The sequence below is a fragment of the Tursiops truncatus genome, chromosome 1 (assembly GCF_011762595.2).
Source record: "Tursiops truncatus isolate mTurTru1 chromosome 1, mTurTru1.mat.Y, whole genome shotgun sequence".
Taxonomy (NCBI): Eukaryota; Metazoa; Chordata; class Mammalia; order Artiodactyla; family Delphinidae; genus Tursiops; species Tursiops truncatus.
The window spans coordinates 109,917,501-109,934,162 of record NC_047034.1 but is presented as its reverse complement, the minus strand read 5'-3'; the positions used below and the strand labels follow the sequence as shown (position 1 = coordinate 109,934,162).

The 16,662-nt window shown below is 39.0% G+C and overlaps 1 protein-coding gene across 3 annotated transcripts in view; it reads left to right on the top strand.

The window, feature by feature from the left end:
• SPATA1 (spermatogenesis associated 1) overlaps positions 1-16,662 on the top strand; it is a 93,355-nt gene that overhangs the window by 61,839 nt on the left and 14,854 nt on the right. The window lies entirely within an intron of this gene.

Here is a 16,662-nt window from a genome sequence, read left to right as displayed (position 1 = left end):
TTTGTGCCTGACCACAGATATTGACAACATGCCCGCAGATCATCCTGTAGCAAAATTTAAAGTCAGAAACACCAGGCACCCACTCAGAGCTCCCTCTTTACTTTTTATCTCTTACTTTTAATCATGGACAACAAACAAGGCAATTGAATAATATAAAAGGAACAACAGAAAAAGGAATATGGAGGAAACAAACATTGTAGGGAGGACATTAAAAAAAAAAAAAAACTCTCAGTAATATCCCCAGAAAGGCAAGAGAAGATGAAGCCACAACAGGATGAAATTTTTTTAAAAAGCAGGGTGGGACTAGAAAGAGTTCTTGGAAATTAGAAAGAAGATCACAGAAATGAGGGAAAAATCACAGAAGATTTGAGCAAAGTAACACAGAAATACTCTTCAAAAAGAAAGAAAATTGGAAGAGCAGTCCAGATGGGAAGAAATCATCAATTAAGTAATTCAAGAAAAATTCCAGGAATGAAGGACAGGAGTTTTCAGAAGGAAAGAGCAAAGAATAGATCCTAAGAGCTTCCAGAGAGAAAAAAAATCACCAAGTATCAAGAATCAGAATGTCATCAGATTTCTCAACAGCAACATCTAAAGCTCAAAGACAATGAAACAATGTGTTTGAAATTCTGAAAGAATATGCTTTCCACATAAAATTCTGCAGAATTATCAATCAAATGGGAAAGTCATGTAAAATTTCAAAATATTGACCTATCATATACTCCAAATGGAGTGTCTAGGCCCTTCCCCCAGAGATTCTGGTTCACTAAGTCTAGATGGGGGCTGTGAATGTGAATTTGAAACAAGAGCCCCCAATGACTGTGATGCAGGTGGTTGTGGTATATAATCTGAGAGTCACTGCCATAATTAGTGATTTTATAACCTCTCCAAAGTACAGCTTTTTGATTTTACATCTCACCACTATTTCAGAAGCCTTCCCCATTTAGTAGGGCAGTATTTCTTATTATGGGAGCTCACAGTTTTGTTTTGTTTTGTTTTTGAGGACCTGTGAATAGCTATGAACTCTCTCTCCAGAAAACAGCATATACATATTCATACAAATTTTGTGAACCAGTTTTTAGTTTATCTGTGGACCACTAGGGTGCTCTTAGGTATAAGGCTAAGAAGTGATGTTTTACATTTACATTCCTGGAGTGGCATTCACATTTCTTTTACTGCCACAATTCACTCATGCCCCATTTTTCAAAACCTCCTCAGTTCAGCTCCTTCCCATTCTCCTTACCTACTGCTATCTTATCACTCCTGCTGCTAACTCTGCATATAAAAGTATCGAATTTTCCTGAACCAAATCAGGATGACACTTGATACGAATGACAGAAAACTCGAGCAAAAAAAAGTGGGAATTTATTACCTTAAGGAACTGAACTTTCATGGGTAGATCTTCAGGACCCGGAGACGTTAATCATATCACTAGTTCTCAGTCTCATTCTCCATTTCTTGGCTCTGCTTTTGTCTGAGTTGGCTCTGTTATCGGGTAGATTTTCTCCTTATGGTGCAAAGATGGTTTCCAACATCACAGGCTTCCTGACATCTCCAGGGCCTCCCCTAACATTTGCAGGCCCCAGGGCAAGGGCACAAATGGAAGTCCACACACCTGAAGTTAATTTTTTTTTTTTCCTAGAGATTTTATTTTTCAACAGGAAGCCAAAGTGAAATGAGTGCAAAACTGAGACTATAAGTCTCGATATAGTTTTCCACTGATTAGTATCTCATTTTCTGCCTACAAATCGGTTTAAGGACACTAAGTTTTAACTCACGAAGTTGCTGGGAGGATACAGTCTGACAGTTAATATCAACATCTTTTGGTAGTGTTTGTAAATGCTTGGCATTCTCGTTATTAGTAATGCAATGTTTTTGCATTCTTATCAGTAACATGTTTGTCATAGAATATTGTTGAGTTAACATTCTGAGAAGATCAAACAATATTCAAATTTTTATTATGTGCTGGTGAAAAATTAGAGAACACATTGCTTAGTGTTACACATAATTTTTGAGAGGGGGCCTATGCTTTCAACTAATTAACAACTTCCATATCACGTCAGGTTATTTGGGTACACAGAAGTGATTTTTTTTTTAACCCACAGCAATTGCGGTAAATTGGCTCCCAAACTGATCACGAGAGACTTCATTTATTCTTGTGTTGTTATGAGGTGAAGATGTATTAGGCCCGAAGTTTGTATGTTAGGGTTATTGCAGTGTTATTGAATTGTATGAAATGACTAAATTTCTCAGTTATTTAGCTTGAAAAAATACAATTCAAATATTGTAAAAATGAGACTCCACAGTGAATCCCCACAGTAAGGAGAATGGTCCACTTATTTCTACATGGAAATCCCCAGCTGTCACACTATATCAATGATCTGACATATAATCTGACTTCCACTGAGCTGGAATGTGCTTTAAAGATCAGGTCTCTGGACAAAGAATTTTAGCTTAAGTGGGTTATGCAACAAAAATGCCCAAACCCAGAGCACTGTTTTAGTGTTGACAGAAATAGCTTCTCTTGAAATAGCAGACAGGAAGAAGAAAAATGGAAGATTTTAAGCCCAAAGTCTTTTGCCTAAGCACATTTTCTAATGTTTCTGCCCGCATTTCATTAAAAGCTGGATAAAGGAATAGGGGTGGGGATAGAACCACATCATCTACTTTCTTAGAAGGTGCATACTGGAGTCCCACAAGCAAATTTATTTGGCCTACACTTTAGAAATTTGGGACATGCCGTATTATAAAAAAAAATCCAGATTTCTGGCTTCTCTCAAGAAATGGAACCTTTGGCCACAGTGGGCCTGTATTCATACGGGGGGAAAGCAGGCTGGATTTGAGAATCAGCTACTCTCTACACACGCTCTATGATTTTCCGTTCCTTACCACCCTGAACGTCTTACACCACATTAACTCTACCTGCCTCAACCCTCAGGCATTGCGATTCCTGCAGTTTATGAAATGGATGAATGGGTCTTTTCCTTTTTCCTTTAATGATGGGCACACCTCTTTGTTAAAGGAAGAGGGTCGGGGGATGGAGAACTAGTGGCCGGTTTTACTTCCGAACAGTCCTAAATCTGCCATTTTCAGCAATCTGACCCTAACCTACTTTTTCCGAATGGCCCAAAGTATAAAACTAAGTATCAAAGGATGGCCCTTGTAGTTGCAGCTCTATCACAAGTCAGCCATGTGACCTTGGGCAAGTCCATTAAGCCCTCTTGGCCAAAGGTGATGGAAGGTCTCTAAACGGACTTAATACCTGTTCTGAATACTTCACAGGGCTGTTGCACAGCACACACGAGATTTTGAAAGCACTCGTAAGTCATTTATAAACCACCAAACGCTCCCTAGCACAAGCGTCTGCGACACCAGGGCTTTAGAAGCTGGGTTACTGGAACCCGCTTTGGTTCCACTGGGCTCCCACCTCCCACGTGAGCAGAAGAAGATCCTCAGGGGAGAAGCTCTGGAAAAGCAGCTTAGAAATGCAGTGAGAAGTCCCTTAGCAGGGGTAAAGTTGTTGGTGGCATTTTCAAGACCCCAGAGTGGCATACCAACTCCTAGCCTAGTCCCTGGGCCACCTTCCTTCTGGAAAACCCAGACCCCAGAAACCAGGCCTGAACGCTCCTAACCAGGACCCTAGACCAGGGATCCCAGACCTCACCCTCCTCCAAGTCTAAACATTTCAGTTATAGCCAAGCCAACAGACTCTTCTCTATCTTGAAAAATATACTTCATAGTGACTAAATAGATAAATTTATCTGTGTGTGTAAGGCTATAGTTTTGAGTTTTTTTTAATTTACTTATTTATTTATTTATTTTGGCTGCGTTGGGTCTTTGTTGCTGAGTGTGGCTTTCTCCCGTTGCAGTGAGAGGGGTCTACTCTTTGTTGCGGTGCTCCGGGTTCTCATTGCAGTGGCTTCTCTTGTTGCGGAGCACGGGCTCTAGGCGCACAGGCTCAGCAGTTGCGGCACACAGGCCCAGCTGCTCCGCAGCGAGATCTTCCCAGACCAGGTCCCCTACATTGGCAACCAGGGAAGTCCGAGGCCATAGTTTTTATAACTGAATATCAATGAACTATTAAGATGATTACACTTATTATTACAAAGATATTAATTATTTGTTTGGATTTTTTGTGTTTTTTATTATTCCATTAAATTTGTTTATCTTGTCTCTATTTCAGCAAAATCATGCTGTTATAATCAAGATTTTCACATAATTTCTGGTCTGTTGAGAGTAATGATCTTAAAGATTCAAAATAAGTGTAGTAAGTTGTATTCAGAACACATGAAATTTTAATATATATATTTAAAAAGTAGATTAAAGTCAATGTTAAACAAAAATTTAAATTATTTTATGCTTCTAAAAAGTTATTTTTATTCTAAAATAGTCAACATTTTATATTAAAATGTAAAAGCAAAATACAAAATACTTAATGAACGTAACATTTTTAGACTACTTTTATGTTTGCAGAAAAATTGAGCAGAAAATACAGAGTTCCATATACCACCTGTCCCTACACAAAACTACTAGAGCTAATCAACGAATCTGATAAAGTTGCAGGATACAAAATTAATGCACAGGAATCTCTTGCATTCCTATACACTAATGATGAAAAATCTGAAAGAGAAATTAAGGAAACACTCCCATTTACCATTGCAACAAAAAGAATAAAATATCTAGGAATAAACCTACCTAAGGAGACAAAAGACCTGTATGCAGAAAATTATAAGACACTGATGAAAGAAATTAAAGATGATATAAATAGATGGAAAGATATACCATGTTCTTGGATTGGAAGAATCAATATTGTGAAAATGACTCTACTACCCAAAGCAATCTACAGATTCAATGCAATCCCTATCAAAATACCACTGGCATTTTTCACAGAACTAGAACAAAAAATTTCACAATTTGTATGGAAACACAAAAGACCCCAAATAGCCAAAGCAATCTTGAGGAAGAAAAACGGAGCTGGAGGAATCAGGCTCCCTGACTTCAGACTATACTACAAATCTACAGTAATCAAGACAGTATGGTACTGGCACAAAAACAGAAATATAGCTCAATGGAATGGGATAGAAAGCCCAGAGGTAAACCCACACACATATGGTCCCCTTATCTTTGATAAAGGAGGCAGGAATGTACAGTGGAGAAAGGACAGCCTCTTCAATAAGTGGTGCTGGGAAAACTGGACACGTACATGTAAAAGTATGAGATTATATCACTTCCTAACACCATACACAAAAATAAACTCAAAATGGATTAAAGACCTAAATGTAAGGCCGGACACTATAAAACTTTTAGAGGAAAACATAGGCAGAACACTCTATGACATACATCACAGCAAGATCCTTTTTGACCCACCTCCTAGAGAAATGAAAATAAAAATAAAAATAAACAAATGGGACCTAATGAAACTTAAAATCTTTTGCACAGCAAAGGAAACCATAAAAAAGTTGAAAAGACAACCCTCAGAATGGGAGAAAATATTTGCAAATGAAGCAACTGACAAAGGATTAATCTCCAAAATTTATAAGCAGCTCATGCAGCTCAATAACAAAAAAAACAAGTAACCCAATCCAAAAATGGGCAGAAGACCTAAATAGACATTTTTCCAAAGAAGATATACAGACTGCCAACAAACACATGAAAGAATGCTCAACATCATGAATCATTAGAGAAATGCAAATCAAAACTACAATGAGATATCATCTCATACCAGTCAGAATGGCCATCATCAAAAAATCTACAAACAATAAATGCTGGAGAGGGTGTGGAGAAAAGGGAACCCTCTTGCACTGTTGGTGGGAATGTAAATTGATACAGCCACTGTGGAGAACAGTATGGAGGTTCCTTAAAAAACTACAAATAGAACTACCATATGACCCAGCAATCCCACTACTGGGCATATACCCTGAGAAAACTGTAATTCAAAAAGAGTCATGTACCAAAATGTTCATTGCAGCTCTATTTACAATAGCCCAGAGATGGAAACAACCTAAGTGTCCATCATCGGATGAATGGATAAAGATGTGGCACATATATACAATGGAATATTACTCAGCCATAAAAAGAAACGAAATTGAGCTATTTGTAAGAATCTGTCATACAGAGTGAAGTAAGTCAGAAAGAGAAAGACAAATACCATATGCTAACACATATATATGGAATTTAAGAAAAAAAAAGTCATGAAGAACCTAGGGGTAAGACAGGAATAAAGACACAGACCTTCTAGAGAATGGGCTTGAGGATATGGGGAGGGGGAAGGGTAAGCTGTGACAAAGCATGAGAGAGACATGGACATATATACACTACCAAAGGTAAGGTAGATAGCTAGTGGGAAGCAGCCGCATAGCACAGGGAGATCAGCTCGGTGCTTTGTGATCACCTGGAGGCGTGGGACAGGGAAGGTGGGAGGGAGGGAGACGCAAGAGGGAAGAGATATGGGAACGTATGTATATGTATAACTGATTCACTTTGCTATAAAGCAGAAACTAACACACCATTGTAAAGCAATTATACTCCAATAAAGATGTGAAAAAAAAACAAAGAAAAAGAAAATCTACAAACAACAGATGCTGGAGAGGGTGTGGAGATAGGGGAACCCTCTTGCACTGTTTGTGGGAATGTAAATTGATACAGCCACTATAGAGAACAGTATGGAAGTTCCTTAAAAAACTAAAAATAGAATTACCACATGATCCAGCAATCTCACTACTGGGCATATACCCAGAGAAAACCATAATTCAAAAAGACACATGCACCCCAATGTTCATTGCAGCACTGTTTACAGTAGCCAAGATGTGGAAGCACCTAAATGCCCATCGACAGAAGAATGGATAAAGAAGGTGTGGTACATTTATACAATGGAATGTTACTCAGCCATAAAAGGGAACGAACTTGGGTCTTTTGTTGAGACGTGGATGGATCTAGAGACTGTCACACAGAGTGAAGTAAGTCAGAAAGAGAAAAACAAATATATTAACGCATGTATATGCAACCTAGAAAAATGGTACAGATGAACTGCTTTGCAGAGCAGAAATTGAGACACAGATGTAGAGAACATATGTATGGATACCAAGTGGTGGGGGGTGGGGGTATGATGATTTGAGAGATTGGGATTGACATGTATACAGTGATGTGTATAAAATTGATGACTAATAATAAAAAAAAGAAATCTGTTTTAAAGGTCGTATAGACTATAATCATGGTGACGTTAATGGTGATGGTGACCATGGTGGGGATGGTAATGGTGGTGACAATTTTGCTAAGAACAATTGCATTTCAGTACTGTGCATGAAATAGTATAATGGTGGCCCCGAAATCTGTCATGCTTCAACATGCTCCACATGTTTCTTCAGTGGAAACATGTATTCCCATAAGTCAGGGCCAGATAAACAATGCTTCGTTTTGTAGGGAGCTAATGTGTCCTTCTGACTACAATTCTGGTCCTTAGCATATTGAACCTGATCATCACTATGATGCCATTGGTGTCAGTGCTGGCCATCTTTACCAGTTATGTAGCCCTAGAGGCTTCACTTATCTTCACTGGTTAGTGGAAGGTGGACAAAGAGAAAGAAAGTGGCATTTTAGATTATGCCTCAGTCATCCCTGGATTTGGTTTGCAGGGGTCAATCCCTTTGAAGCTGGGGTAACTGAGGAAGCCAAGCTGAGGCATCAGCAAGGCCAAGGCCAGGTCTGGGGCAGTAGCCACTTGCCTGCCCCCTCTGCCTCTGCCCGAGAAGAAGCAGGACGTCCTTGCTGATACTGACCCCAAGTCTCCAGGGAGATTTTTAAAGATCACAAGACTTGAGGCAGCCTACTGCACCCATCTCACCACAAGGATGTTCACTCTCTCTCTCAGTGTGTGTTTTCTGTAAACTGGTGGTGCCCCTTTTTCAACTGAATTATGCTGGAAACATCCTATCAGCATGTGAGACAAGTTGCATGAGTTCATAGTGATAAACTAGTAAAGGACCCTGTTATATTAGCTAAACTAATGCTACTCAAGAAAGTTAATTTGCTCTTAGTATAAAAGTAGATTTGGGGAATATTGGCAACTCAAGGGTGAGGAAAGAGGTACATTTCCCTTTGTACCTGAATTACAGAACTACTTGCTAACATTCATGACTGAGCAGAACTCCCTGCATCCTTAGCTATTGGCCTTTTGGAATGTGATTTTCTTTTCAGAATCAGAGTTTCCACAAACCATGGATTTTTTCCAGTAATCCAAAAAGAAAGTTGGATCTTTGTTTTTAATAAAGGACAACAGGAAAGAATATGATTCTGTATTTTTAATAAGCAATTGCAATAATGATAAGATTTAATCATAATGGTAACGGTAATAGACTTGGCATGTTTTTCCACAATGAAAAAGCTCAATGACATAATCATGGATTGTTAGTGTGAGACCATTTTTCATAGGCTCAACCAGTACATTAGGCTCTATAATGAAGAAGAAAAATAGTTCAAGTAGAAAATTTGGATTGTAATATTCCCTATTATGTCTTTATTATGTTAAGAAATATTAGATAGTAAAAAATGCTTTCAGTGCTTTTGAAGTCTGTAGGGCAACTGGGCATCCTGTTAACATTGACAAACCACCTTTTACTTTTAAAGTACATTTGACATGTTACATTTTATAAATTTAATGTGTGATCATGTTATTTTGATACATATATATTATAATATGATTGCCATTGAAGCAGTATTTATATTACATCCTAACAGTACAATATTGTTGTCTATATTCATTATCCTCTCCATTAGATCTCTATAACTTATTTACTACTTGTTACAAGTTTGTACCCTTATGTTGGTGGGAATGTAAATTTGACAAACCACCTTTTTAACTCTTGATTTTGTTCAGTCGTCTTTTACTCAAATGCTACCTCCCTACCTTTGTTGGACAAAGCTACAGCTTGAGCTCCCCACTACTTTGCTGCCCCTGAAGAATTAACTTTCACTGTTGCTGAGGCGTGGCTGCTACTGTGGTGGGCTCCTGTGTCTGACTGCAGGAGAGGGATGTTGATGGCATGGCCACTGCTGCTCCTGTCAGAGCTTGAGGCATCCCTGTGGCTACTGATGCTTTAGCTCCTGTTGCAACTACTGCTTTTGCCACTCTCCTTGCTTTCCAGAGCTTTAATTTTTGAATACTGAAGCAACCAGAATAAATTTCAAGAAGAAAATAGGACACAAAATCTTTTCATAGAATTTACAGAAGTGCCTCTAATGATCTGCAAATATGTCTCTGATGCAGTTTATGTGTACATGTGGGGGAGGTGGTTGCTTTTAAAGTTTTGAGTGTGTTTTCCCTTATTTTGAATGAAGACACACTCCTTGAAAATAATTGGGCTTTTACCTGATGTAAGATCCAACCTTAAGAAAACACCTTATAATTTATGGTTGGCCTTTACTAGGTGATAAAAATATTTTATAATGTTATATCATACTGATTTTGCTAAAGTTATTTTTAGTACTTGAAATTTGGGAATAAAGTAATTTACCCAGGGGAAGACTTCAAGAAGGCAGAAGAGTAAGACATGGAGATCACCTTCCTCCCCACAAATACATCAGAAACACATCTACATGTGGAACAGCTCCTACAGAACAGCTACTGAACGCTAACAGAAGACCTCAGACCTCCCAAAAGGCAAGAAACTCCCCACGTACCTGGGTAGGGCAAAAGAAAAAAGTAAAAACAGAGACAAAAGAATAGGGACGGGACCTGCACCAGTGAGAGGGAGCTGTGAAGGAGGAAAGGTTTCCACACACTAGGAAGCCCCTTCACAGGTGGAGACTGTGGGTGGCGGAGGGGGGGGGGAGTTTTGAAGCCACGGAGGAGAGCGCAGCAACAGGGATGCAGAGGGCAAAGCGGAGAGATTCCCGCACAGAGGATTGGTGCCGACCAGCACTCACCAGCCCAAGAGGCTTGTCTTCTCCCCTGCCGGGGCGGGTGGGGGCTGGGAGCTGAGGCTTGGGCTTCGGAGGTCGGATCCTAGGGAGAGGACGGGCGGAATGAACAAGCCTGAAGGGGGCTAGTGCGCCACAGCTACCCAGGAGGGAGTCCGGGAGAAAGTCTGGAGCTGCCGAAGAGGCAAGAGACTTTTCCTTGTCTCTTTGTTTCCTGGTGCGCGAGGAGAGGGGATTAAGAGTGCCGCTTAAAGGAGCTCCAGAGACAGGCGTGAGCCACGGCTATGAGCGTGGACCCCAGAGACGGGCATGAGATGCTAAGGCTGCTGCTGCAGCCACCAAGAAGCCTGTGTGTAAGCACAGGTCACTCTCCACACCTCCCCTCCCGGGAGCCTGTGCAGCCCGGCACTGCCAGGGTCCCAGGATCCAGGGACAACTTCCCCGGGAGAACGCACGGCACGCCTCAGGCTGCTGCAACGTCACGCCGGCCTCTGCCGCCTCAGGCTCGCCCTGCATCCATGCCCCTCCCTCCCCCTGGCCTGAGTGAGCCAGAGCCCCCAAATCAGCTGCTCCTTTAACCCCACCCTGTCTGCGCGAAGAACAGATGCCCTCAGGTGACCTACACGCAGAGGCGGGGCCAAATCCAAAGCTAAACCCCAGGAGCTGTGCAAACAAAGAAGAGAAAGGGAAATTTCTCCCAGCAGCCTCAGGAGCAGTGGACTAAACCTTCACAATCAACTTGATGTACCCTGCATCTGTGGAATACATGAGAGACAACGAGTCATCCCAAATTGAAGAGGTGGACTTTGGGAGCAATGTTATATATACATTTTTCCCTTTTTCTCTTTCTGTGAGTGTGTATGTGTATGCTTCCGTGTGTGATTTTGCCTGTATAGCTTTGCTTTTACCATTTGCCTTAGGGTTTTGTCTGTCCGTTTTTGTTTGTTTGTTTGTTTGTTTGTTTTTAGTATAGTTTTTAGCACTTGTTAACATTGGTGGATTTGTTTTTTTGTGTGGTTGATCTCTTCTTTCTTTTAAAAAAAAATTTAATTTTTTTAATAATTATTTTTTATTTTAATAACTTTATTTCATTTTATTTTATCTTTTTCTTTCTTTCTTTCTTTCTCCCTTTTATTCTGAGCCGTGTGGATGACAGGCTCTTGGTACTCCAGCCAGGGGTCAGGCATGTGCCTCTGAGGTGGGAGAGCCAAGTTCAACACATTGGTCCACCAGAGACCTCCCAGCTCCACATAATATCAAGCAGCGAAAATCTCCCAGAGATCTCTATCTCAACGCCAAGACCCAGCTCCACTCAGCAACCAGCACGCTACAGTGCTGGACACCCTATGCCAAACAACTAGCAACACAGGAACACAACCCCACCCTTTAGCAGACAGGTTGCCTAAAATTATAATAAGGTCACAGACACCCCAAAACACACCAACAGACGTGGACCTGCCCACCAGAAAGACAAGATCCAGCCTCATCCACCAGAACACAAGCACTAGTCCCCTCCACCAGGAAGCCTACACAACCCACAGAACCAACCTTAGCCACTGGGGTCTGACACCAAAAACAACAGGAACTATGAACCTGCAGCCTGCGAAAAGGAGACCCCCAAACACAGTAAGTTAAGCAAAATGAGAAGACAGAGAAACACACAGCAGATGAAGGAGAAAGGTAAAAACCCACCAGACCTAACAAATGAAGAGGAAATAGGCAGTCTACCTGAAAAAGAATTCAGAATAATGATAGTAAGCATGATCCAAAATCTTGGAAATAGAATGGAGAAAATACAAGAAACGTTTAACAAGGACCTAGGACTAAAGAGCAAACAAACAATGATGAACAACACAATAAATGAAATTAAAAATTCTCTAGAAGGGATAAATAGCAGAATAACTGAGGCAGAAGAATGGATAAGTGACCTGGAAGAGAAAATAGTGGAAATAACTACTGGAGAGCAGAATAAAGAAAAAAGAATGAAAAGAATTTAGGACAGTCTCGGAGACCTCTGGGACAACATTAAATGCACCAAAATTCGAATTATAGGGGTCCCAGAAGAAGAAGAGAAAGAGAAAGGAACTGAGAAAATATTTGAAGAGATTATAGTTGAAAACTTCCCTAATATGGGAAAGGAAATAGTTAATCAAGTCCAGGAAGCACAGAGAGTGCTATACAGGATAAATCCAAGGAGAAACACACCAAGACATATATTAAACTATCAAAAATTAAATACAAAGAAAAAATATTAAAAGCAGCAAGGGAAAAACAACACATAACATACAAGGGAATCCCCATAAGGTTAACAGCTGATCTTTCAGCAGAAACTCTGCAAGCCGGAAGGGAGTGGCAGGACATATTTAAAGTGATGAAAGGGAAAAACCTACAACCAAGATTACTCTACTCAGCAAGGATCTCATTCAGATTTGATGGAGAAATTAAAACCTTTACAGACAAGCAAAAGCTGAGAATTCAGCACCACCAAACCACCTTTACAACAAATGCTAAAGGAACTTCTGTCAGCAGGAAACACAAGAGAAGGAAAAGACCTACAATAACAAACTGAAAACAATTAAGAAAATGGTATTAGGAACAAACATATCAAAAATTACCTTAAATGTAAATGGATTAAATGCTCCAACCAAAAGACATAGACTAGCTGAATGGATACAAAAACAAGACCCGTATATATGCTGTATATAAGAGACGCACTTCAGACCTAGGGACACATACAGACTGAAAGTGAGGGGATGGGAAAAGACGTTGCATGAAAATGGAAATCAAAAGGAAGCTGGAGTAGCAATTCTCATATCAGACAAAATAGACTTTAAAACAAAGACTATTACAAGAGAAAAAGAAGGACACTACATAATGATCAAGGGCTCAATCCAACAAGAAGATGTAACAATTGTAAGTATTTATGCACCCAACACAGGAGCACCTCAATACATAAGGCAAATACTAACAGCCATAAAAGGGGAAATCAACAGTAACACAATCATAGTAGGAGACTTTAACACCCCACTTTCACCAATGGACAGATCATCCAAAATGAAAATAAATAATGAAACACAAGCTTTAAATGATATATTAAACAAGATGGACTTAATTGATATTTATAGGACATTCCATCCAAAAACAACAGAATACACTTTCTTCTCAAGTACTCATGGAATATTCCCCAGGATAGATCATATCTTGGGTCACAAATGAAGCCTTGGTAAATTTAAGACAACTGAAATTGTATCAAATATCTTTTCTGACCACAATGCTATGAGACTAGATATCAAATACAGGAAAAAATCTGTAAAAACTACAAACACATGGAGGCTAAACAATACACTACTTAATAACTAAGAGAATACTGAAGAAATCAAAGAGGAAATCAAAAAATACCTAGAAACAAATGACAATGAAAACATGACAACCCAAAACCTGTGGGATGAATCAAAAGCAGTTCTAAGAGGGAAATTTATCGCAATACAATCCTACCTTAAGAAACAAGAAACATCTCAAATAAACAACCTAACCTTACACCTAAAGTAATTAGAGAAAGAACAAAAAACCCCCAAAGTTAGCAGAAGGAAAGAAATCATAAAGATCAGATCAGAAATAAATGAAAAAGAAATGAAGGAAACGCTAGCAAAGATCAATAAAACTAAAAGCTTGTTCTTTGAGAAGATAAACAAAATTGATTAGCCAGACTCATCAAGAAAAAAAGGGGGAAGACTCAAATCAATAGAATTAGAAATGAAAAAGGAGAAGTAACAACTGACACTGCAGAAATACAAAGAATCATGAGAGATTACTACAAGCAAATCTATGCCAATAAAATGGACAACCTGGAAGAAATGGACTAATTCTTACAAATTCACAACCTTCCAAGACTGAGCCAGGAAGAAATCGAAAATATGAACAGACCAATCACAAGTAATGAAATTGAAACTGTGATTTAAAATCTTCCAATAAACCAAAGCCCAGGACCAGATGGCTTCACAGGCGAATTAAACATTTAGAGAAGAGCTAACACCTATCCTTTTCAAATTCTTCCATTGTATAGCACAGGGAGGAACACTCCCAAACTCATTCTATGAGGCCACCATCACCCTGTTACCAAAACCAGACAAAGCTGTTACAAAGAAAGAAAACTACAGGCCAATATCACTGATGAAAATAGATGCAAAAATCCTGAACAAAATACTAGCATACAGAATCCAACAACACATTAAAAGGATCATACACCATGATCAACTGCAGTTTATCCTAGGATTGCAAGGATTCCTCAGTATACGGAAATCAATCAATCTGATACACCATATTAACAAATTGAATGAGAGAAACCATATGATCATCTCAATAGATGCAGAGAAACCTTTTGCTAAAATTCAACACCGATTTATGATAAAAACACTCCAGAAACTAGGCATAGATGGAACTTACCTCAACATAATAAAGGCCATATATGACAAACCCACAGCCAACATCATCCTCAATGGTGAAAAACTGAAACATTTTCCACTAAGACCAGGAACAAGACAAAGTTGCCCAGTCTCACCACTATTTTTCAACATAGTTTTGGAAGTTTTAGCTACAGCAATCAGAGAAAAAAAAAAGAAATAAAAGGAATCCAAATCAGAAAAGAAGAAGTAAAGCTGTCATTGTTTGCAGATGACATGATACTATACATAGAGAATGCTAAAGAAGCTACCAGAAAACTACTAGAGCTAATCAATGAATTTGGTAAAGTTTCAGGATACAAAATTAATGCCCAGAAATCTCTTGCATTCCTATACACTAATGATGAAAAATCCAAAAGTGAAATTAAGAATATTCCCATTTACCATTGCAACAAAAAGAATAAAATGCCTAGGAATAAACCTACCTAAGGAGATAAAAGACCTGTTTGCAGAAAATTATAAGACACTGATAAAAGAAATTAAAGATGATACAAATAGATGGAGAGATATACCATGGTCTTGGATTGGAAGAATCAGCATTGTGAAAATGACTATTTTACCCAAAGCAATCTATGGATTTAGTGCAATCCCTATTAAACTACCACTGGCATTTTTCACAGAACTAGAACAAAAAATTTCACAATTTGTATGGAAACACAAAAGACCCCAAATAGCCAAAGCAATCTTGAAGAAAAACAGAGCTGGAGGAATCACAGTCCCTGACTTCAGACTATACTACAAAGCTACAGTAATCAAGACAATATGGTACTGGCACAGAAACAGAAATATAGATCAATGGAACAGGATAGAAAGCCCAGAGGTAAACCCACACACATATGGTAAACTTATCTTTGATAAAGGGAGCAAGAATATACAATGGAGAAAAGACAGCCTCTTCAATAAGTGGTGCTGGGAAAACTGGACAGCTACATGTAAAACAATGAAATTAGAACACTCCTTAACACCATACAAAAAAATAAACTCAAAATGGATTAAAGACCTAAATGTAAGGCCAGACACTGTAAAACTCTTAGAGGAAAACATAGGCAGAACACTCTCTGACATACATCAAAGCATTTTATTTCTCCTAGAGAAATAAAACCAAAAATGAACAAATGGGACCTAATGAAACTTAAAAGCTTTTGCACAGCAAAGGAAATCATAAAAAAGATGAAAAGACAACCCTCAGAATGGGAGAAAATATTTGCAAATGAAGCAACTGACAAAGGGCTAATCTCCAAAATTTACAAGCAGCTCATGCAGCTCAATATCAAAAAAACAAACAACCCAATCCAAAAATGGGCAGAAGACCTAAATAGACATTTCTCCAAAGAAGATATAGAGATTGCCAACAAACACATGAAAGAATACTCAACATCATTAATCATTAGAGAAATGCAAATCAAAACTACAATGAGGTATCATCTCATACCAGTCAGAATGGCCATCATCAAAAAATCTACAAACAATAAATGCTGGAGAGGGTGTTGGTGGGAATGTAAATTGGTACAGCCACTTTGGAGAACAGTATGGAGTTTCCTTAAAAAAGTAAAAATAGAACTACCATATGACCCAGCAATCCCACTACTGGGCATATACCCTGAGAAAACCACAATTCAAAAAGAGTCATGTACCACAATGTTCATTGCAGCTGTATTTACAATAGCCAGGAAATGGAAGCAACCCAAGTGTCCATCAACAGAGGAATGGATAAAGAAGATGTGGCATATATATACAATGAAGTATTATTCAGCCATAAAAAGAAATGATTTTGAGTTATTTGTAGTGAGGTGGATGGACCTAGAGTCTGTCAGAGTGAAGTAAGTCAGAAAGAGAAAAACAAACACTGTATGCTAACACATATATATGGAATCTAAAAAAAAAAAAAAAATGGTCATGAAGAACCTAGGGGCAACACGGGAATAAAGATGCAGACCTACTAGAGAATGGACTTGAGGACACGGGGAGGGGAAAGGGTAAGCTGGGACAAAATGAGAGTGGCATGGACACATATACACTACCAAATGTAAAATAGATAGCTAGTGGGAAGCAGCCGCATAGCACAGGGAGATCAGCTTGGTGCTTTGTGACCACCTAGAGGGGTGGGATATGGAGGGTGGGAGGGAGGGAGCTGCAGGAGGGAAGAGATGTGGAGATATATGTATATGTGTAACTGATTCACTTTGTTATAAAGCAGAAAGTAACACAAAATTGGAAAGCAATTATACTCCAATAAAGATGTTAAAAATTTTAAAAATGTAATTTATCCAATCCTGGCTTATAGCTT